The 25487-nt window shown below is 39.1% G+C and overlaps 1 pseudogene across 2 annotated transcripts; it reads right to left on the bottom strand.

The window, feature by feature from the left end:
* Positions 1–460: 460 nt before the first annotated feature.
* LOC149848314 (scarecrow-like protein 1 pseudogene) lies at positions 461–8730 on the bottom strand (annotated as a pseudogene). 2 transcript variants are annotated; one of them, XR_016428115.1, is made up of 3 exons: positions 8504–8730; positions 8371–8407; positions 461–2502 (listed from the first exon to the last, which is right to left on the bottom strand). The product of XR_016428115.1 is annotated as a scarecrow-like protein 1 pseudogene, transcript variant X1 (transcript). The 2 variants fall into 2 exon arrangements; XR_016428122.1 differs by having other exon boundaries at positions 8654–8730.
* Positions 8731–25487: the final 16757 nt, after the last annotated feature.

Here is a 25487-nt window from a genome sequence, read left to right as displayed (position 1 = left end):
GATCCTCCAAATGCTCAGTGTGTTTGCACGCTTTACTGCCATTTACAAGATTCACAAATTAGTCATCTTATTTCATGGTTTGTGTCTCGAGTGTGTTGTGAAAAAGAAGGAAAGCTAAAGAAAATTAGCCTTTAATTCTTGAGTCTTCCAAATGTATGTTGGTGGCTGAAGACGATGGCACTATGGATCAATGGCCCTTCCCCCTAGAGCAGTAGCTATGGCACGGTTAGCTATATTGAGTAGGATTCAAATTCGAGTACAGGTTTCTTGTTGGTCATTTGATGCCATTTACATGAGAGCCAGCCCAAAATATTACATTATGTGTGTGTGTGCGCGACCGTTTTCCTTTAATAGTTCATAAGATTCAAATCCAAGAACTCTCAGTTATGATAGTACGGTTTAACCACCCAGTTGTCCCACTCAATTCCCATCACACAAAGTCTTATGGCTGTATGGTGTTCGCAAATTGTTCCAGCTACAAAGAGTACATGCATATAAACATGAATGGGAAAAACAGATTACAAATACATTTCCAACTATTACTTATATAATAGAGTGGTCCCTAAGAGAATGCCTGATCTCATCTCCATGCTGAGGCTACAACTAAGTTCTTCTCCTCCCAGCCGAAGTACAGGGCACCACTATCTTCCTTCAACTTGTATCTATCACAGTAGGACCTATGTAGAAGCGTCCTGATTGTCTCGTTCACGTACGTGCTCAATGGGCACGCTTCAAATCCTGCCATCATCATTCGAGCCCTCCACTTTCCAGCAACTTCATACCTCTCTATCCTTTCTTCTCCTTCGCATGCCACTATGTTCACTATTTCACGTGCAAGGCACTGCCTCTCCACGTTCATCCTGTCAGGGCTCTGCCTTGGCATAGTGATGTCCAACGACTGGAACACAGCTGAGTAGTAGTCATACACCTCATAGAACCGAGTCAAGAATGGTGCTGTATTTGCATTTACATCCTGTTCCACCACTGTTACCAGCTTCGGACCCAGGCTCTTCACCATGCGGAGAAGACAGTCACGCTGGTTCACTGTGGAGACACTCTCATCTGGCATATGATGAAGCTGAAATGCAAAGTTGACTACTAACGCCTCCTCCCCAGGTCGGAGATCAAGCATGTCTGGAGTCACATCACATGTTTTTGCAGGAACAGCTCTGAACTCAAATGGCACACCAACCATCTCTGCCAGCACCTCGAGTCTTTGGCCAACAATTCTCAAGCCACCAACTGCACGTTGCACTGACTCAGGATCATCCACACCCGTGATTCTAACACGGGTTCGATTACTGGTCTGCTGAGTAGAGAGTGCTTGAATTAGAGTCATGTACTGGCTTCCTTGATTTATGTCGAAATCAATTATATGAACACACTTTTCATCTTTGAAAGCTTCAGCAATTGCACCATTTGCTGCCATGAACCCAAATTTGAAGCATGGGCATATCTCAAAAAGTATTTGCATGGCAGAGAGACGATCTGAAGTAGGCGGTTCTTTGCATTTGAGAGCTTTATAAAGTCCATGTCCAGAAGAGCCTAAGCGAGCAGCAAGGCCTTCTACCATGTAAGCTGTGATCCTCTGTAAAGGGTCACCTTCAATTGATACCATCTGCCTGAGATCATTGATCATGTTAGATGCTTCTTCAAGTCTACCTTCAGATGTTGCCACAGCACACTCAAAGAGCAACTTCTTCGGGCCTGTCACTGTTTCACGCAGATTTTTGAGAGGACTTGTGACTGGAGCATAACATGTTTCTTTGTTGCAGCTGAGGTTGGAGTCTGAAGATGATTCTTTTGGAGAGTTTGACAGAAAAAGATTCTCAATCGATTCAGTCCACTCTCCATCAATGCAAATGTTTTGTCCTTCATCAAACTCATCATCATTGTTGTCACCCAGTAACTCTCTCTCGAGTTCTTCAAGTTTCTTTCTAACTTCACCAGCATCATAATCTTCCAAACTTGTGTCTAGGATATGCCTGGCCTCTGGACTGGAAAAATTCTGAAGATGCCTTTTTAGAGCTGCATCTGAGGAACTGCATGAGTCTTGAGTAGCATCAGAAGAACCAGAACTAGCAAATGACTGATATCCAGCAGAGCTTTGACTCTGAAATATCATTCCATTCATAGACGCATTATTAGGATTATGGAAGTTGGGTTGTATGTTGAACTCTCTTACAGCAGGACTGGACAAATACTGCTGATTGTACATATCATGGTGATGATGATCAGGTCCACCGTAGATGAGCTTTCTCTTCTCTGGAGCATTAAGGTAAGAAAATGTTGCCATTGTGGATGCTGGTGTTAGCAAAAGCCGGGACGGATACGCAACTGGGCAGAGGCTTTACATAGCCTCCTTAAACGCATGATGGTCTTCACAATCTTAAAGCAGGAACTCTTCTTTTAAGCTTTTATTTCAGAAAAGAAACAAATTTCATGGAGAATGAGAAAGAAGGATCTCTATTGGAGTTGATACTCTCCTGAGCTACCCAAAACCTGAAAGAAAGCAATATGGCTGATGAGAAACTAGCCATAAACATGCATTTGGTAGATAGATCATCATACCAAGATAGACAACTTAATATTGCAAAAGCATGGAAGATGTCATTGCAATCCAAGGATAACTACGAGAAGCTTTCAAAGGTTATTCACTTAAATCAGATGCATATTTAGGCCATTCTTTGAGAACAAGAAAAAGTTTCAAAATAAGCTTGCAAAGATGCCATCTCTCTAGCTAGGGATCCAATTTAGTTTGCTTATTCGTTGATACTTAAAAGCAAAGATAAAATCTTTTATATGAAAATTCAGGATAGAAGCAGTTTAAGAGCTAAACCGAGTTTCTCATGCATAAAGTTATTGCAGCGGCTGATCCGTTCATAGATGGCATTGAAACCAGGTTGGAACAGGCTGAAACAATTACACCAGAATCATTTAGTACAGCCATTTCAAACTGGAAAACTGGATGGTGTCTTCTGAGGATATGTTAGCTATCCAACTTCTATCTTTGTTGTCCAAACTCCAAAAATACCCTCACAATACTCTTAATATTCATAATTACCTTGAGTATGACTCAATAGGTCATAACAAAGTTTAAGATATCCAGAAAATTGCTGTTGTATAGCACTAAAATGCACACATCATTATTTCAGCTCACTTTTAACTCCTGCACACTTCCAATCCTGTTGATCAGTTAAAAAGTTGGGTTGTAGCATGAAGGCCAATTTCCCTGAATGCTACTTCATTCTGGGCTTTCTAGTATCAAAATTTTAGGTGGGTACTAAACAGCCCTTAATGAAAGGGCCATCCATCTAGATGAGAAAGGATCTCACCTCTTTCTCAACTGTATATCAAAACTTGCAGCATATAGCTTGTCTCCCTTTCGTCTACTCTGCAAAAGCCCTACACATCATTCTACTCTGCAAAATCACTATGCATTGAAAATTAAGCTCTTCAGTCTGCTGAAAGATGCTCAAGCAGATAAGATTAGCTAGGACTAAGATTGGAAACAATGATACAATGAATCCTGTTAAAAAGCTCCAACTAATCTCAATAATCCAGATCTTTTGTTAGAGAGCAAGCTGTAGGGAACTGAACAGGCAAATTCTACATTTGGTAAAAATCCAGAGCCAAAGAACAGATCATATTAAATAGCCAACTGGTATTTCAATGTCTGGTAAGGGTGGTGGTACCGGCAAATCCTTAACTCATTCATAAGATTTAGAAGTCTTCATAGATGCTGCACACCAAGATGCTGACCCTCCTTTTACATCTAGGATTGGGACTAGCATAGCACATTCCATTACACAAATCTTCCCCAACTCCCTGCTAATAATTGGCCTAAGAGGTTTCATCGAAAATCAGTTGATTTCATGAAGTTTTTTAATGCTACGCATCAAAAGGTAAGCTAATTGATTATTACAATAGTTTGGACTCTGGAGATAACAAAGGCAAGTAGCGAGGGATTGGATGTCAACCATGCTTTAAAGAATGTTGAGCATGAAGTAGAGCATGAAAAGTTGAAATGTGTAATGGTGACTACACCAACAATGTTCAAGGCATAGTCACCAGAATCAATAGTTGTAGGTTGCAGGTGATCAAGGCCCAAAGGCCCTCATATGCTGGTAAGAAGTATTTGAACTAAAAAGCGTTCAGGTGGTATGCTCAGAATGACAGGTTTGTTAAAAATAAATGTACATATATATTATTTATATGTATATATATAGTCATTTATAATGTAACTAGATAGTAACTAGGAATAGGAACTAGGGTTAGGTTTTTACTTTTTTGCTTGTAGTTGAACTAGTCAACACATGTTGACTAGTGAAAGATCAATACAATATTATTTTTATTCTTTGTGTTTGCACCTTTAGTGGGTATTTGTGTGTGAGCCCATTTTGTGGCTTGTATATGTTCTTTTGGTGCTTTGGTGGAACTCTTTGAGTGTCCACTTTGTTGTTTTGGTGAATATCTTCGGAAGACCTTGTTTCCTTTCAAGGTTGAGGGTGGGTTCATCACCCAAAGTAGAGAACCTGGTAACCAAATTCAAGGTCCCCTGAGTGAAAAAATCATAACAAATTGGTTCAAGGTTTCAAAGAGCACAACTTACCAATACCTCACTGAAGCAATATTGAATCCTTTTTCTTAACCACAAGAAGAGACACATGACAATAGGCAACTGGGAAGATGAACTTTCATGATTTTTAAGTGCAAATGATGGGATTCTGGGGGTTGCTGGTTCAACACAAGTGGCAGGTCAGACTTCTAACCATGTTATCTATGGGACAAGGGATGTGATCTGACAGTGGCAGGTCTTATTATCTATCATCCAAAGCCTTGTTTTAATTTCAACACTCCTCTCAACCTCTCTCATTAGGTTGTATTCTAGCTTCCTATAATGGGTGGAATTGGAATAGGAAGATATAATTTTGATGGAATTGAATCCCAATTTCTATCAATTCTCTGGATCCAAAGATGGCCTTAATGTAAAGCACATTATTGTTCTCAGTATTTAGTGAAGCAAGAACCTAGCGAGTTCATCCTTACCATGTTCCAGGATCTGTCTATGTTACACAGGTTGGACTAGTTCGCAGCAAAACATGGTCATGAGAGAGAGAGAGAGAGAGAGAGAGAGAGAGAGAGAGAGAGAGAGAGAGTTTTCAACCAACAGACTTGCCACTTTTTTCTTTGGACAATTTGACATAGGTTAATGCCAGCATTCCTAAGAAAATTCCTACTTATCCTCAATCATATGCCATTTAAAAATTGCCAACCCAATACTCAAGTAATTTAGGGCAGCTATCCTATCACAGATAAATTACATGTTCATCCCTAAACATTGAATATGGACTGAATTTTACAAAAACTAGTTTTATCAATAAAAACTTCATCAACATAAAAATTGAATGTTAATTGTTAGTCATGCTGTGAAAATTTAAAGTTGCATACAGACTCAGTAAATATTTAAATAGAAACAATATAAGCAAAATAAACATAGTGCACTCTTTACAACAGAAGGAGAAGTGGCAGGCTGCTTTTCTACCCATCTTAGACACAAAAAATTATTTTAGTGTATCACACAGAATCACAGATTTCACAGTCAAAAAATTAAAATTCCGGCATAACTGATAAAACTTAATGGCTGCCTTGATATGTTCCACAAAAAATATGACTAAGCTGTTAAAAACTAAACCCCTTGCATCTAATCCATCAAAATGAAAAATGGTTTAACGGGTCCTTGTGTTTCAAAATTTGACTGGAGGATTTTTACACAACAATAATTTTATAGTAGCTTATGTCACATAGGTGCGGGTGCGGGTGCGGGTGCGGATACGGGTGCAGGGTGCAACCCGGAAATTTCGAAAAACTTGGTTCAGGGAGTGCAGATATATACACAACTTGGTTAGGGTTAACCAAATCTACTTTTGGACAAAAATGGGCCTCAATGTGGTTGACTTCACTTGACACATATGTAACATGGACACTCCATTTGGGCTGCCATACCCGTGTCAACATGGGTACTGCCATTCGTCGTAGTGCGGGTACACCGTGGATTGGGTCCTGCACTGCGTCGAGTTGAGTCCAAAAAAACTCGACCCATGTTTGTTTGTTTTTAAAGACCCCCCCCCCCCCTCTCTCTCTCTCTGCCCTAAACCCCCGACTCTCTCTCTCTTTTGGCTCTCTCCGCCCTCACGGCATCGTTCAGCCCCTCACAGCACCGCTCTGCCCCTCGCAGCGTCAACCTCTCTGCGCAACTCAGGTACTCCTCTCGTCTCCCTCAATGTTTCACATGCTTAATGGCACAAAAGTGCTTTCATTAAGTGTTTAATCTACAAGGTCTTATCTATGGCAGCCGCCACTTGTCTCTTCTATTTTTTTGTTTAAAGTTTTAAACTACACCACTTGTCTCTTCTATTTTTTTGTTTAAACTAATCTTTTTTTTTCAGCAATGCTTTAAACCTTTATAAGGAAATTATTCGACTGAATATGTTTAGATTATTTAGATATTTCGGACTGAATATATTTAGATATTTTCAGACTGAATATATTTAGACTTCATAAATATTTATTATTTAGATTAGATTATGTTTCTTAAATGTTAATTTGTTGGTTGTAGTTGTAGCTTTACTTGTTATTGAATTTTGATTCTTTGAATAAAAGTTGTTAGCCTGTTCTGTTACTAGTTTAGTTGGTTGTTAAATGTTAAATTAATTTATGTTGTCTTGTTGGAATAATAGATTTTGATTTTTGGAATTTATTTTATATTTATATAATATTTAATACATATATATACCACTGTGTCCCCGTACCCACATTTTTTGGAATTGTCGTGTAGTAACCTCCGTACCCGCACCCATACCCGTACCCATGTGACTTACCTTGACACAAAGGAAGTCGTGTCCAAGTGTCGCACCCGCATCGGTGAGGGTGCGACGTGGGTGTGTTGCCCTGTTAGAAGAGTCATTGTTACATAGGCCTATCATTGCATGAATACAATATATTGGCATTATGTGGCATCATTCAAACAACAACATCCATGAAAAATTAATTTCTCAAGATAATGATATTATACAAATAATTGCATTTAAATGGGTTCAAATAGGTCAATGAATTAATTACTTTTGAGAATATAGGATGATATACATTTCTAAGATAAGCTCACTATAGACATCTGTTTGGCTATCCATCAAGACAAGCTAGAAAGCAAAGCAGTATCCTAATTATCATTAGCAGCCTTCCTCAAAAAAAGATTATCATTAGCAGCCTAAGTAAGAAATAGTGGAGGTTTTATCATGTGTCAGCCGTTAATGATTGACAGTTCCAAGACAGATAGTACTAGAATCTGAATCCTCCAGCTTATTTCAGCATAATTCTACCCTTGGGCTAGGAAAGGGAAAGAAAAACTTGATTCTGCAACGGAAGCATCTCTGCTTAATCACCACCAAACACATGCCTCAATGTCTCCATACCCAATATTCCAATCACCATAGAGCCACAAACATAAAAATAACCTCCCAGATAGTACATCATCACAAATCAAGTCTCCAAATGTCACCGTTATTATAAAAAAAAGACAAAGAACCAAGAAAACTCAAGATGATGGCCCATTTTTCCAACTGAGTTTTCTCATATTATACAACGCGCAGGTAGATGATTAGGATCTAAACTTCTGCTAATTAAGAGAAAATCAACAGAGAGAGCCTCCAGAATAGTTAACCAGAAGAAAGATAATTTGTATACTCGCAAAATAATGCTCCGAAAATTTTAATATCACCCGTAGAAAAGTTCATATAAGGTTTTTCTGATTAACACATGTTGCCGATAGCCTGTGAATCCAACACATACATGTGTATTTATTTTTGAGACATCACAGCCAACATTTATATTTCCCCCTGCTATCAGTGAATGACCTCCACCTCTCCTCCTCAAAGAACTACCACCACTTAAATCAGAAGACCAATCTGAAATCATAAAACTTAGATAAGGAAGTTTTCTTGTCATCTAGACTGCCATCTGCTAGACTCTCATATGGTGTCATAAATCGCCAAAATAACCGGTGTAAATGATCAGAAAAAGACTGATCCTGATACCCACCACCGAAATAATCTTCTATGTAAACAACAAAAAAACATATTCTTCAGAAGATATTCTGTATATGAGTATTACATAGAAAGGATCCATTGCTGAAAGCAAAAAGACCACAATCTTGGAATCTATTGTTCCTAGAAAGAATAACAAAGTAATTATGTCATAGGAAATCACGCAAATCCGATCATCGGCGCTCAGCACGATTCACATATCCTATAAACTGAGCAGATTCAGAATTCTTGAACCCACAAATCGTCTATTAAATGAAAGAAATTATACCTTGAATTTGCACCAGTCCCCCCTCAATCAACACAACCTGATAAAAAAACAACGCAAAGCAGCAATTATTCAGATCACCAACCAACGAGATCAACAAATACTAAGTCTATCAAAAACAAAGGCAAAAACTAACCACTTGAAGAAAACCACCAAATGGTATGAAGAGAGGAAATTTCCAAATTTGACTATGTATTTTCCAGATAGTGGATAAACTAGAAGATCTAAACAACAGGACGGAAAGACCCCTCAAATGGGTTAATTAGGGGAGAGAGAAAAAACCTACTTTGACCATTGATTTCTTCACATAACAAGAAGACGAGCAACAAAACGCAAAGACCCATAAAATGAATGCCTTCTTCCGAAGAAACAAGCGTCAAGATTCAAGAAGGATTTTTACTAGGGGTGTCAACGGGTCGGGTTTGTTTCGGACCCTGGTTGAATCAGATCTGGCCCTATATCGGGTCTAGACTCGAGTCCAATCGAACCCACCATACGAGAAACTATACCCGGACCCGATAAAAACTACATGAACCAGACCCGGGTCATACTCGGTAAAATATTACTTTTTATCATTTTTACATTGAAAACTTGCAGGTCTTAATCAGAACTTGGGTCAGGTATGGGTCTGGTATAAATTTTCACAAACTATACCCGAATCCATGTATTAATAGGACATTTAGATCCGGACCTGGGTCTTAATCCAGTCTTCTTGTTTATCACCATACCCGGACTTATAGGGTTTGGTAAGGGTCGGTCCGGGTAAACCCAACCGGTTGACACCCTTAATTTTTACCATGGATTTCTGAAAATGGGAACAAGAAAACAAAAAGCAAGAGAACAAGTTTTGATACCATTTATGAATATAATAAGCAAAGTGGTATGAACAGGTTTGGTGAAAAGCAGCTGAGCATAGAGCCAAACAAAGCAAACAAAGAAAGCAGTAAAGAAAAAAAAAAAGGAAACCCCAAAAGTCCACACGTTATAGAGCACAGCCCAAGGAACTAAAAGAGATGTTTTTTCTGTGTATTTTTCACATATATATTTTTTTTCTTTTTTCCATATAGAAAAAAAAATCCAGCAACAATTATGGAAGGAAGCGTTTTTCTTCAATTGGATTTGGGAGATGAGGAAGGGGCCCAGGAAACCCATCTCCAGGAATAGGACAGGCCATCTGTAGAGCATGAAAGTAAGAAATTGTGAGCCCCCCCCACCCCCCCCCCCCCCCAGTCTTTTTGGGAATTCAAAAACCTGTATTCTGAAAGGTAAACAAAGGAGCACCACCCACAGAAATGAAAGCACTGTGAGAGACAATTTTCACATTCACACACTTGCTCTGACACAGGACATGCTATTTTGAATCATGTTCTACCAAAGAGTACAAGGGACTGTTTGGAATCTCGGCATCCATGGTAGCTGAGGAAGAAAATATGGAATCCACAAATCCAGTGGATTTGATAGTTTCCACCGGCATGTTTGGGAGCACCATCAAAATTCCGTCAAGCACTTACCAAATCCATTTTGAAGTTGTTTGGGAAGACTTGTGGATTTCATAGTTGCCTCTTCATATGACAGTTTCTAATATGATATTTTCTTTTTTTGAGAGGGTAAGGTTCAGTTTTGACGACCCAGTGGTCTGATCTTTTTTATTCAAAATGCTTGAATTAAGTCCATGCAAATCAGCATAGCGTTACCCATTGTCATTACATGAAAAAAGTTTTCTTTTTTTTTTTTATTTCATCGTAGCTTTTATCCATCATCCCGAACTACCCATGTTCATCACATGAAAAAAATAGTTCCGATCCATTAATGAACTGCACCCAATTGCAGACCTGTGAGCAAGCACTTTAATGGCAATGCATGGGTGAACACACCTACACAAAAGGAGGCCTTTGCATCCGCATCGTGAACTTGCCTGGGCATTATCTCATATTACAACTAAGGAAGGAGGCCCATAAATTTCAGGAGACCCATGACATGCACTGCATTTAAGAAATGCCTGATTTTTTATCATATCACTAGTTTGTCTACTTTCATGTTTTCTCTTTCATGAGATCCAAACAGCAAAACGAAAGTGACGTGGTCAGACTAAGAGTTCCCTGCACAGGAATCAAAGTATCCAAAACATTTGCATTATCATAAGGCACAAAACGGGTTGGATGAAATTTGCGTACATGGGTAGTGCTCAGCATTCTCCTTAGCCTATCAACACCCATGATGAGCACAGGCCGTCATGTCGTTGGTGAGCAGGACCCTGAACCCAAAATAAAAGAAATAGGATACCGCTTTGTTGTTCTAATTATTAAGCAACCAGGTCTCTTTTTATATACTTTTAAGAGAAGCTTGTAGTGGGAGGAGTGGGCAATTATCACAATCAGTGGTTATTCTGCATGGGCAGTTGCAATAATTGCCCTATAACCCAAATGAGTCATGTTGTTCCATGATGTATCTATGTTAAACCGGGTCACATTAGGTTGGATACGATTCATATTCTAACATTCTCTCACTTGACCAATTGACATGGAAAAATACTTCATCAATGTTTTACTGTTATCTTGATTCAATTTTCATGTGAGTTCACGTGTTATCCTGTATCACAAGAATGAATCATGCAAGTTATGGATATAAACACTTCTTTATGAAATGTCATATTTTCATGCATTATAATATAATTCATTTTTAGTATGTTAGCATGTTAAAATTACTTTCATGAATAGGTTGGTTTCTAACCCATTATATTGGTCTTTTAATATTATTATTTTGTTACTCTCTAACCAAATAAGAGATCTTTTATGCAAAATCAACAATACACAAAGTCATAGAAAATCAATTTAACTTCACAAATGTGATCACATATAACCATAATGTATTGTCATACATCAGAAGAAATCAAACAGACCTATCCCCTTTACATATTAGGAATATAATCTCGATGCTAGCTTTTTAGTAAGGAGATCCACAATTATTTCCTTCGTACCGGTTGTTATTCAAGAAGAATAGGACAACTTCATTATCACAAAAGATTTTTATTGGCCTCTCAATAGAGTCCACTATACCAAGATCCATAATAAAGCTTCTAATCCATATGGTCTGAGATAAAATCTTGTATAGATCATTAATTTCTACACTAATGACTTTCACAAATTCCTTCACTAACTTGCAGTGAGAGATGACACCTCGAATATTCTTGGTTACTCACGATTGCAAAAGCAATAGGCTATGATTATTTGGCCACTTTCATTTCTCATAGACATACTTTCAAGCGCTCTTACTTCTCATATACAATTTTCAGAACAAATATTCTATTCTCCATATGAGTAAGAGATTAATCGTTTTATACGAGATTTATATTGAAATGGTAAATATGAGATCCTTTATTATTCACTTTTTCAAAGATAAGCATAATTGGGTCATTATTGTTTCACTTTAGTGAAAATGATAATACTCATAGTTGTTTCGTCTCCTCAATTCACAAAGAATTGACTTCAATTGGTGGAACCAACAAATTATATAACTAGAGAAAATTTAACATTGTACCTTTGAGTATGAGCATGCTTCATAGGCTGGTAGACACATCTACTATTACACCCTGTGTGAACTTAGAATACAATGACCTACCTTTGGGTAAAATCATTGTTTTATAAAGTCACACACAATCATAATGCGAAATCTTAACACAGTCTAAAAAATCCCTAATTAACATAACTTAAATCACTTTGATGATTACATGAGTCAGTTGATCAAAATCTTTTATCGCAAACATATTTGTATTATGAAGCATGCCTATGCACACATGATAATGCATGTATATTCATGATGAAATATGTATTATATCATAAAAAATATAGGTTCATGCTTCAATACATATGCATAAATAAATTTTGATTAAAACATATCATAAATGTCATGAATTTAGTCATAATTCATGCTTAAATATCATGCATAACTTTAAATAATCATCAAATCTATGTAAAAAGTTATGTTTTTATGATAATAAACACTTATCAAGTATGAAAAATAACAAAAATATGGTCTTTTGGGTAAAACCTGAGGTCATCATGCTGGAATCAGTTTAAAAATAATTCAAACTAGTTTGAAATGGCCCCAAACCGGTCAACTAAGGGCTTGAACCGGTCTCAGAATTGTTAAACCTGTCTGAAATATGTATAAAAGCTTATAAACTTTTAAAACTAAATAAAAAAATTCATGTTCCTTTACTGATTCATGAAAACATGTCTCTACATTCAAGAACCGGTGAAAAATCGATAGAAACCGGTAAAAAATGGCTCTTAACCAATCTTAGAACTGGTTCAGGTGTAAATAGTGCATGGACCTCATTTCAGATCTGATTTGATTCAATTCGAATCCAGATTCAGTTCCAATAGATTCTAGATCAGATCCTCTGATCTGATTTTAGTCTAGATCCAGACCCATAATGATCGGTTCCCGAGTTGGATCCCACGATCCAAACCTTATTCAAATTCAAATCTGTAAAGAATTCATGTCAAATCTGAATCCTAGGTCTGGTCTGTCCAAATCAAACCCAGACTTAGAACAACAAATAGGTCTGGGTCGGATTCAGATATTCAAAATAATCCAGATTTAGACATGATCCAAACAACACCTAGGTTGGATCCATAATATATCTGGGGCAAATCCAGATCCAGGATCATAATCCAAATCCATAACCTGATCCATAAAGGATTCAAGTCAAATTTGGATCCTAGGTCTAGTATGTCCGAGTCAGACCCAGACCAGGAACCCAAATGGGTTCAGGTCCGGTCTAGATCATTAGAACCGAACCGTACTTCGGGTCTAGACCCCGTCCATAATGGATCTGGGTCCCCTTGCAGACATGGATCTGATAGCCGATCCACCCAGACCGGGTTCAGATCGGGCTGGTCACCTGGTCCAGCTTCACGTCCAGACCTGACCCGCTCAAAACAGACACCCGATAAAAAAACCCTGAATGCATTCGGTTTTTGCCATGCTTCGGCCTTTACAACAGACTGCCCCACGATGCCCCACACTCTGAGAGGCCACTGGCACCGGTGGTCCTACTGGCGAAGGCCACCCCATGGCAACAATCTGTTGTCGACAAATCCTCTCTACCGACGCCTACGAAAGGTATTTGTTGTTTTTTATATTCATGTATTGTTGGGGTTGCCATCGCAATCAACGACCAACCAAAGCAACCGGCGACGACGGTCGGTGGATGACGAGCAAGACCCAAGTCGTATATGGACCTTAAACCGATCCAGACCTAATTCAGATCCAGGACCCATGCCGAATCCAAAATATATACAGGGCAGAAATAAAATGGGATTCCGGTGAGTGTCGTAAGAACGCTGGCGCACCCACATGCACAACAGAAGCATCATGGGCCCATAATTCATTATTGGCGTTCTTAAAAAACATAACCGAAACATAAAAGCAACACACTGGTAGACATCATGAATGAAACTAGCATACACGGGTACTTGGTGTTCTCCTTAGCATATTGACGCCCATGATGAGCCCAGACCGTCATGTCGATGGTGAGGAGGACCCTGAACTCAAAATGAGTGAAAGAGAACACCTTTTGGTTGTTCTCATTAAGCAACCAAGCCCCTTTTTACGGACTTCTGAGAGAAGCTTGTAGTGGGAGGAGCGGGCGGTTACCACAATTAGTGGTTACCCTGCATGGTATGTTGCAATAACTGATGTTGTCTCATGATGTACCCAAGTCAAACAGGCTCATATCAAGTTGGATACGTCCAAATTCTACCAGAAGAGGCCCGAAGGGCAGGCTTGAGGGATAAGAAAGAGGAGAAGAAGGAAACAACGAACTTACCGACATGGGTGGCGAGGAAGGGGAGAGAACCTGGGGGAAAGAGAAGGAAGAGAGGAGCCTGAGATTGGTAGATGAGGAAGAAGAGGAATCAATGTGGAAATAGGGGAGCATTTGTAAGTTAATACGGTAGGTGGGGAGGTCATGGGAGGCAGTTGGTGCATCGTTAGGAGTGGAGTTAGCATGGGATGGTTTCTCGGGCGCACCATCGAGAATGGATAGTTTCATCGGTTGTTTGCATTGATTGCACATTGGTTGGCCGCCAATTTGTAACCCACTGGAAGTACACCCAGCCTCAACCTTTTTGGCATGAGACGCCATCAAGTTTTGAACTTGTGATGTCCCATCAACTTTTGACATTCACAATTCGCTCCCATCAGATGAGCTAAGCGCTTTTGGGCTATCCGTGTAAAACCAAAAAAAAATTGATTTGGGTCAGACTCGGGTCAGGTCTGAACTCGAGATGGGTCGGGTCTGGACTCGACCCATACCCGAATCAGGTATACCCCTTTTGAGCTCTACTTAAAGAGCTCAAGGGTTAGGGTTTCTCATATGAGAAACCCTTCTCCTCTCTCTTGCGTAGCCCTCTCCCTCTTGTCGCTCATTGCTCCCCTCTCCAACAGCCTCGCCGGCGACCCTGACCGGCACCCCCTCCGCCGCTCGCCCCTCTCTTCTCTCGTCCGGCCTCCGACCACCGGCCTATAGCTCGTCAGAGCCACCGTCGACAACACCAACCCCTTCCCCCTCGTGTGCCTTCACCTCTCCCGCTGCTCCCACTCTCTCCCATTTTGGTTTGTCGGGCACCCAACTGCCTCCCTCGTCTTCTTTAGTTCACTGGAGGAGACCCAACACTGGCGACACCCTCCTCCTTATGGCCACCTCTCAACTTGCGCAACGGAGCCCTTGCGTGCCCCGCAGCTCAAGACCATCATTACCTACGCTCGCAGGTGCACGCAACCTCGCAACTTCTCAAGGTAGAGAAAAGTTATGCTAAGGACGATAAAGGACTAAAGTAACACAAAATGGACTAAAAATCTAAAAATTATAAAGGACAAGCATATATGTGTATGTATATCTATATGCATATGCTTTTAACTCAAGGACACAATTTCGTGATCATTGTTCTTTTAGTTTTCTATTGCCGCCGCGCTTGATGTGCACAAGCTTTGTTTTCACATTTCTATTCTCTGTTGTTTTCTTACTTTTTTGTCATCATTGCGCTTTTACGTGCACAAGCTCCTTTCTTGCATTTGAATTCCTGCCTTTACTTTCCTGCATTTACATTCCTGTCTTTACATTTTTGCACTTAAATTCTTGTTTCTACATTACTGTCGTTACTTTCCTGTCTTTACTTTTCTGTTGCCGCCACGCTTGATGTGCACAGGCTTTGTTTTCACATTTTTGCTTTCGGTTGTTTTCTTGTTTTCTTGTCACTGCACACAATGCGCATCGTGCCCTCGTGGCTTCCCCTACGTATTGCCTCGCAAGGCTCGCAGGAGCACCTACCAACTTCGCACTTTTCAGGAAAGATACGAAGTTGGGTACGAGTGCTTTGGTTTCGAGAAAAGGGTTCCTATGTGGGGCTTCAACTTCTCGAGAGCGCAAATGTGCAAAGCAAAGCTGGAGCACCCTAGCTCCTTGCTCCACTCCTAGTTGGTTCACTCAGATGTTTTTTATTGGATCTAGGGTGATCCTAAGACTTGCATGATACATTTTATTTCTTAATGTGTTAAGCATGCTAGAAATTACTTGTTGTATATTATGCTCTTGTGAAATACTATTTTGGTTCTCCTTAAGAAACCCATACCCCTATCATCGTAATCGTCCACTTAGACAAAAATAATTCTACGATGAGTAGGATGAGAGGTCACAGGGAACCTCGAACGTGCGGGATGCACTTGATGAAACTGATGTGGCTTTCTGTTAAAATGATTTTCAAAAAGATTTTTAATTTGAAAGTCCGTGAAAGCCAAACACCAAAAATAAAATCGGCTCGCACGAGTGGTGGAGTCTGGGTCGATCTCAGGGAACAGGGGATACTTTGTATTCAAACATACAAATTACGCTATGCTTTATTGCCAAAAAAAGAAAAATACGAAAAAGAAACTATGTAACTATTACATAAATGTGACCCTACGCAAAGGGTTTAAACTGGTTTTATTACAAACCCAAAATTAAGTGAAAATTAAATTCCTAATTCTAAAAGAAAAGCAAAAATATCTTTTGCGCTCATGCATCATGTTTTGTATGAGATTTGTGCTTGAAAGCCTCGCTTGCCTTCAACCCATGCTTTTTGTGATTTGGATTAGGTTGAGAAGAGAATGGTCGCTTCTTTGCCATCGTCGATCCCATTGAGAGAGTCCACCGGTGAAAGAGAGGTTGAGAGAAAGAGGAGGGAAAAAGAAAGGGCAAAAAAAACCGGTGGAGAGAGAGGTTGAGAAGAAGAGGGGAATAGCTTGGTAATGGATAACCCCTGTCTTAATCCCATACGTGAGATATTTAAAGAGAAGGGGTTTTGTTCTAACTCCTATTATTTTTTATAATTTTCAAAAAAGAGCTTAAAACAAAACTTTTTCCTAACAACTTTAAAATCTACACTATTTGCCTAAACTACTAAACTTCCTAAAACTATTGTGCCAATTTAATTTTTTTTTGAACCTATTTGGAATAAAAATCTAAATCCTAAAGAAAAATATGAAAAAACTAATTTCTAAACAACACTACTTTGCAAAATTAACTTGCAATTTATGCTTTTTTTCAAATTTTATCTTTTTTTGTGTGTTTTCTCGAAACTAACGATAAATGTGAGATTTTAATACGATCCTTTATTGAATCATGCATAAATTAATATGAATTAAATGTTAAAATAAATGCATGATCAAATACCCCCATGCTTATAATTTGCTAGTCCTCGAGCAAAGTAAAGCAAAATGCAAGAATCAAAACTACTCAAACTAACTCACTTTCGTAGGAATCACGGTTGCATTTAGCACATTCAACAAGCCCTTTCAACCCCTAAGTTACCACAATAGACGAGTAAGGTCTTGTGAGGGTTTGTAGTGATGCTACCCACAAACATCTCTGTCATGTATGCATATAAGTACTCATCTTCACGAGCAGTAGATAGTTAAAGACTTTATTTTCACAAATATTTCTTGTTATTACATAATCAAAACATAATTAGAGTCTTTTATATACCACCACAGAATAAAAAGATTTTTTTCACTTTTCTAGATATCACAATTATTTATGTTTTATTCTCAGAAAATCAAATAAATACATATTTTTTTTAATCATCCTCACTCATATGTTTTCTGCACAGGTTTTCGAATCATACTTTTAAGCAGTGAACTTTTTCTTTTTATGCTCTTTTTTTCATGATTTTTAATTTTTCATATTTTTTTTGCGCACTATTTTTATTTTATGGCTTGCATATGGTCTGTTTTATGCCCTGTGCAATGCCAATATCTTTTATACTTTCTATAAGAACAATATAGGCCAAAGATATTGACTAGGACTCAAAAGTGACTTCCTTCATTCACCTTTTTGACATAAGACTCAAACACTTCAACTTGTGTCTGCTCCCCGCTACTAGAGTTCATGAAGACTTTCACTCTCCTTTTCGAAATAAAACTCAAAGGCTTCAACTTGCGTCTGAGCCCAACTACTACGGATTGTGAGATATATCCAAACAACCTAACACATGCTCTTTTACACTTTTGAGCTCATTTTTGCACTTTTGTTCATTTGCTTAGTTTTTCAAAAATAACATTGTGCATATTCATATTTGTGATTCAAAATAAACTCTAACATGCATCTATCATCATTTCTTTGAAATCCACATAAACAACCACAATCTTTAGATCCATGTCAATTTTTTTTTTCGTGGGGCTTAAAAATCCTCTAAAAACATTAGATTTTGAATAACATTCATATAAGTTTAAACTCTTTCTTTAAAGACCTACTTTTCATGAAAGATGTATAAACATGTGTAAGTATATAGACAAAAATATCAAGGTGTGCAAACTACACTGTCCCCCATGCTTGAATGACACTGTCCCAGTGACACTTCCCCATGCTTATATGAAACTAAGTGAAGGCATATGAGAAACAATAAATGAGAGAAAATAGTAGAAACAACCTGACATGAAATATGAATGCATGTTCTATGACTGTAATCAATGCAATGAATACATGACATGATATGAGAACTCATGAACGAAAATAAAAATGCAACCTAAGAAAATCTATAAATCCTAAAGGCAAATCTAATAATATACAACATATGGGCTGCCTCCCATAAAGTGCTAAGTTTCACGTCCCCAGCCAGACTGATCTCTAGGAAACCTTAGTCATCCATGAGATCAATAGACATGAAGTCATGCTCAATCGTGCTCTCTGAGAAAAAGAGTGTCATTTGTGACACTGCACACTGTGTTTCCGCCCAGTCTACCCCTAAAAGTTATATCATGACTCTCAACACTTGATGGTAGGAAGTTAGTCTCCTCGTGGAAACTATGGTCAAAAGGAGATTGACTATGACTGTATGCAACATCAAGCAAGGGATGAATGCGATCTTGCTTGACTAGGGCAAGTATCTTGTGTATGCGCGTCTCTTGCTTGCTATAAGCAATCGGTTGCCCTAAAGGCTGAGAAACAGGGGCTCGAGAAATATATGATGAAGATACCAGCTGCGAGCCTTGCCCCTTCTCCTGAGGCCTGATGGAAGAGATTGACTGGTTAGTGGGTATGACAATGGGCTCATCAGTCGATTTCTGAATGGGGTGACATGCCTTCCCACTCTGAAGGGATATAACATGGTTGACCTGCACATGATGTGAATCTGTGGGGTGCAGGCCAAATGACATTGAATCATTTATTTTTGGGTTGACAACAAGCTGACTAGGTAGGCTTCTATCGCTGTGCCTGCTCAAGGCCTCAACCAATTGTCTCATTTGAGTGTCTAGCCTGGGTATTGACTGCATATGAGAACAAAGAGTAGCTTTAATGTCAGAAAAGGCCTCTAACAACTTCTTCTTAAATGAAGTGCTCGATGCAGGATCATGAGGAGAAGGCAGACTAAACTGGAGGTGGACTTGGGGAAATATGGAAAGCGAGTAACCTTGTGAAAAGTTACTTTGTTTGTGCTGTGTCTGGGAGGGCTGATGGGGTGGGTCAAAATTGGGGTAGTTTCGCCATCCCGGGTTATATGTAGGTGCAAAAGGATCGTGTACAGGTCTATCGAAACCTTGAGCAACCTTCACCTGCTCCTGGACGAATTCAGGATATAGTGGTGTTGTCAGACACTCAGAAATAAAGTGTGCATGGATAACACATAGCTCACACACTTTTTCTACTGGACTTCTCGAAGATGAATTGACTAAGAATTGATCTAACTTCCTAGTCAACAGGTCAACTTTGGTTTGCAATTCATGCTCGGACCCTACTTCATAAATCTCAACTTTCCTAGGACCACTAGGCACAGAAGTGGTCCTATCTAGCCTTAAAGACAAGACATGATGCATGACATTTTCACTCAAAGTCTCAAATAAAGTCCATGCCTTTTCCTCACTCTTGAGCATGAATGTGCCCCCACACGACGAATCAATCATTGCATGTCATTCTCGGTCAGGCCATCATAAAAATACTGCACCAGTTGCCAACGAGGCACCTGGTGGTTGGGGCACTTGCGGAGGAGATCTTTCATCCTCTCTCAAGTCTCGTAGAATTGTTCTCCCTCAATCTAAGAAAAACTGGTTATGGCTTTACAAAACTGATTTGTCTTACCAACTGAGAAGTACTTTTTGATGAACTTGCATTGCATTCCTTCCCAAGTGGTAATCTGAATCGTATCAAGAGCCTTTAGCTAGTGCTTGGCTTTATCTTTGAGGGAGAACAGAAACAAAGTCAACCTTAATGCATCATCTCCAAAATTATTGATCCACACAGTGGAGTAGATCTCAATAAACTCATCGAGATGACAGTAGGGGTCTTCGTTGCTAAGGCCATAGAAAGATGGTAACATTTAGATTACACTAGCCTTGATCTCAAACTAGTTCGCTTCTACATCAGGTTTCGTGATGCAAAAGGCGGGAGTGTACTGATTTGACATGAAATACTCCCTAAGAGGATGAATCAAAGGTTGATCGTCGACCATGGTGATGGGATGATGTGCTCTACTAACGAGAGACTCGGGATCCTCAATAGGCTCAACAAGCTTGGGGTTGAGCGACAACCGCCCTTGCATGCACCAACGGAGTAGATCGGTGCGACAAACGTCCTAAATTTAGGTTTTCTACCTAACTAACGCACTAAGCGGCCAAACCACGCAAACCACAAAGTGAGTAAAATAAAAAGCAATAATGAAAAGCTCAAAATAAACAAAACACCACACACTTGTACTCAACAGGGAATTTGCGAAAAGCAAACTATGAGCACGGTACCAATCGTGTGCAGTCACCTCTAAGGGTATCCTAATAGGTGGATTATGCAGGAAAAGTAAATTGGTCTCTACATTGTGCAAATACGTGATTCTAATCCTAAGTACGAAAAACAAACTAAACAATCCCAATTAATAAATTGAAAGTAAACTAACAACCTAAAATACGCGAACAAACACAAGGCAATAAAGTGAATACTCGTATTTCGTCGTTCTCCAGCAAAGATGCCAAAATTTGATGTGGCTTTTTGTTCAAATGATTTTTGAAAAGATTTTTAGTTTGAAAGTCTTTGAAAGCCAGACGCCAAAAATAAAATCAGCTCGCACGAGTGGTGGAGTCCGGGTCGATCTCAGGGAATAGGGGATACTTTGTATTCAAACATACAAACTACGCTATGCTTTATTGTCAAAAAAAGAAAAATACGAAAAAGAAACTATGTCACTATTACATCAATGTGACCCTACGTAGAGGGTTTAAACTGGTTTTATTACAAACCCAAAATTAAGTAAAAATTAAATTTCTAATTCTAAAAGAAAAGCAAAAATATCTTCTGTGCTCGCGCCTCGTGTTGTGTATCAGATGCATGCTTGAAAGTCTCGCTTGCCTCCACCCCACACTTTCCATGATTTGGATTAGGTTGAGAAGAGAATGGTAGCTCCTTTGCCGTCGTCGATCCCGTTGAGAGAGTCCACCGGTGAAAGAGAGGTTGAGAAAAAGTGGAGGGGGAAAGAAAGGGCAAGAAGAATCGATGGAGAGAGGGGTTGAGAAGAAGAGGGGAAGAGCTTGGTAATGGAGGACCCCTCTCTCAATCCCATACATGAGATATTTAAAGAGAAGGGGTTTTGTTCTAACTCCTATTAATTTTTACAATTTCCAAAAAAGAGCTTAAAATGAAACTTTTTCCTAACAACCTCAAAATCTACACTATTTGCCTAAACTACTAAACTTCCTAAAAACTATTGAGCCAATTTATTTTTTTTGAACCTAATTAGATTAAAAATCTAAATCCTAAAGAAAAATATGAAAAACTAATTTCTAAAAACACTACTTCGCAAAATTAACTTGCAATTTATGTTTTTTATGAATTTTATCTTTTTCGCATGTTTTCTCGAAACTAACAATAAACATGAGATTTTAATGTGATTCTTTATTAGATCATGCATGAATTAATATGAATTAAATGTTAAAATAAATACATTATCAAAACACATACAATTTGGTTACAATTTGCCTTCACAGGCAAAATGCTTGAGTTGGGTCAAAGGACTAGAGCTTGTGGAACGGGGCATCAGTTAAACAACCCCTGGTGCACCCATTCGCCCTTTTTGGTTTTTCATCAAGAGAGAGGATGAATCAGTACACAAACTTTGATAGACAGGATGATACATCCACCCATCGAGCGAATGACTTGGTGTCTCTAGTCATTGGAGTTAAAAGACAACTACCATAAATTATCCTAGGTGGTAAATCCCTTTGACTTATGCATAAGTAGGATGCATCAGTGGCCATGAATGCCCTCGAAGAATTCTTTTTTAGTCACTGACCGTCATCTTGGAGAGCGGACTCAGTTAGCCATCCGGGTTATCTAAAACACATAGCATAATAAACCTCCGGATCGGTCTCGGCTGTTTTTACGTTTCGCGTATGTGTGTACCTACATGCCAACTAATATCGAAACAATAAATATCATGTTCATACTTCTGATCACTTATGAGATATATAATTTGATTATGCTTAACTATGGTAGTTAGTTACTCTCTGCATGCGAAAATCAATTATCCATGCTAGTTCATCTCTGCTTGTGATATCAATTGATTGTGCCAATATAGATAATTTTCTTCATAGCTAGTTGTTCTTGCTTTCATAGTTGTAATTTGTCTTAAAATGCTTATCATGTGGTTATTTCAGTTCTTTATTGTCTTACTTGCGTACCTACCAATTTTTTTCGACTGACCCATTTTATGGGCAGGTGACGATTAGGCAGTCTACTTGACGACGATGATGCAATGCGAGATGACTCGATGCCTCACTCTCCTGCTCGCAGTTTTTGAGTTTTGGTTCCTTGTTGGAGTTTTGGAAGTTTTGTCTCAGGGAGAATCCTCAAACTTTTGTACAAATGATAATTACTAATGAATATATTTTGATATCACTAATTGTCTTGTGAAAAATTCTTTTGATAGTGGTTTTGAGCAAGGATTTTTTGTGCTAACGTACTCAAAGTTGTTAACCTGTTTTGTTTTCAAAATAAATTATTTTTGCTGATTCTTTAAAAATAAAAACTCTGAATAACTTTTTTGTTTTCTACGTATTTTCAAAGATTAACAAGTTTGGAATTTTGGAGCATTACAATCCGAGTCTTCTTTTTTCTCTTCTACCTTGAGGGTTAAGGGTAGGGGTGTCAACGGGTTGGGTTAGGTATCGATACCCATCATATCGATAGAATTTTGATACGCTTGACCTTGAATCAACTATTTTATAAATAAATACTAAAAAATATGAAAAATAATTTTTATTAATATTTTAATATTATTTTAATAGTTTTGACATGTGTCACATTATGGTTGACACACAATATTTTTTTATTATTTTTTGGCTGATAAAGAACGATTCAGCTAATGGTATCCATCGATAGAGTTGAATCGGTGGCCCAACGATTCAGGGCCTATACAGATACTAACAATATTGGGTTCAAACTCAGGAATCATACTCAAACCTAATTTGAGTTGATGATACCGGGTTCAGACCCACTATAAGAAAAACCATATCTGGATCCTATAAGGATTACAAGAACCTGAAATCATACTTGGTAAAATAATATTTTTTATTATCTTTACATTGAAAACTTATGGATCCATCTTAATTAATTGGAACTCGGATTGGGCTCCGATGTGGTATAAAATTTCACAAACCATACCCGTATTCATATATTAATCGGACATTTCAGGTCTGACCCTAATTTTAATCGGGCCTTCTTTTTTATTATCAAACCTCGATCATAAAGATTTGGCACGGGGTCGCGTCAAACCCGACCCATTGTCACCCCTATTTGAGGGTGGATTTGACATTTAGCAAAAGGGACATGGAGGTCATATTCTGTAACTTCTCGAGTCTACGTCAGCCGGTAATTGGAACCATCCGTCACTAAGCTGCAAAGCCTACGTCGTAAACAGGAAGCATGTGGTGCATCCTCCGTCCACGCCTGTCGGATGAACCCCACGATCTGGAGCCATTGATCTGGAGAATGGACGGTCTTTGCTATGCGGTGGACCAGAGTTTTGATGAGAAACAGATGTGAAAGTCTGAACCGACGGCTCTCAAGATCGAAGGCCCACATCACATGCCCGTGAAACTGAAAAGATCATGTGCAATATGATATTGCACAAATATTTGTGCATTAAACACCAGATCACCCTCTATCTTGGGGACAGGCCGGTCAGTTGTTAGGCCCAAGGTCTGATGGAGGGCAAATACAAATTTTGTGCCATGTGATTGCACCCAATCCGATGCTGACGGGGAAGCATGATCGGTGACTTTGTTGATGGCTAGATGTCAACTCTGACTCAGCTGGGGCTCCACTTGTCTGGTAGGAGAAGCTAGTGCACGTCACCTTGTGTTGAGGCGTTGCAAGTTCGAATCCCAATGATATTATTTTTTAACTGGTACGGGTCTAGGGATGGCAGTGGACTGGAGCGGGGTGGGGGGACAAGGTCTCCACCCCCGCCTCGTTTCAAAATCCAAACCTCCATTCCTGCACGGAGATGAATTTTAACCTCCACCCCCGCCTCAATCCCCGTTTCATGTCCTCCATCTTCAGTCCAAACGGGGGTGAAGCGAGGCGGGATCCCGTTTCTCCTTTGTTTATAGTCATCCTTTTAAGGATTGGGGATGGGGGCGGGGCGAGACAAGGAGGGGATTGAGACGGGGATGGGAGAAAGCCTAAGTCTATTCTTGCACGGGGATAGATTTTAACCTTCATCCCCGCCTCCATCCTCTTTTCATGTCCTTCATCCAAACTGGGCAGGGCTCCATTGTCCCCGGGTCCACTGCCATTCATATGCCTAACCCCAGCAAGCCTTTCAAAAAAAAAAATTGACTCAGCTGGACTATGGGTGAGTTGGTTTAATTATAGATAAGGATGTCAATGGATAGGATTTTCTCCAATATTTGACCAAAATGAATTTCACTTAGTAGGATTCCATTTAATATAGGATTTGATAAACCCGATTATGATGGATGCATGTATGGTTTTGGTTGTTTGCTACCAAATCCAACAAATATTTGAATTTGATGAATATCTGACTTTGATTACATCTAAAAAAAACTGAATATGATATCAGCTTTTATCATCCAAATTCGAAAGGGTATGGTTTGCCCTTTACATAAAAGGGTATGGTTTTTTGTAAAGTCCTGCCAGCTAGAGGTGTCAACGTGTCAGGTTGGGTTCAGACCCAGGTAAAACCGACCTGACCTTGATTTTCGGGTATGATATTGGGTTTAGAACCGAGAATAATCGAACACATCACAAGAGAAACTATACCCGGACCCGATAAAAACTACATAAACCAGACCTGAGCCATACCCTGTAAAATACTATTTTTGATCATTTTTACATTGAAAAATTGCCGGTCTTAATCGAAACTCTGTCGGATTCATGTATTAATCAGACGTTCTGGTTCGAACCCGAACCTTAATCGGCTATTCTTATTTATCACCATACCCGGACCCTATAGGGTTTGGCACGGTTCGGGTATTGGTAAACTCGACCCGTTGACATACTACCATACCAGCATCACTTTTGCATGAAAATCCTTCCACACGATGTGAGGTGTGAAAAGACTTTCACGCGAAAT

This window comes from Nuphar pumila, chromosome 1, assembly GCF_984573655.1.
Source record: "Nuphar pumila chromosome 1, dmNupPumi1.hap1.1, whole genome shotgun sequence".
Lineage (NCBI taxonomy): Eukaryota > Viridiplantae > Streptophyta > Magnoliopsida > Nymphaeales > Nymphaeaceae > Nuphar > Nuphar pumila.
The sequence above is the reverse complement of the archived record's forward strand: the minus strand, read 5'-3'. Positions and strand labels throughout refer to the sequence as shown.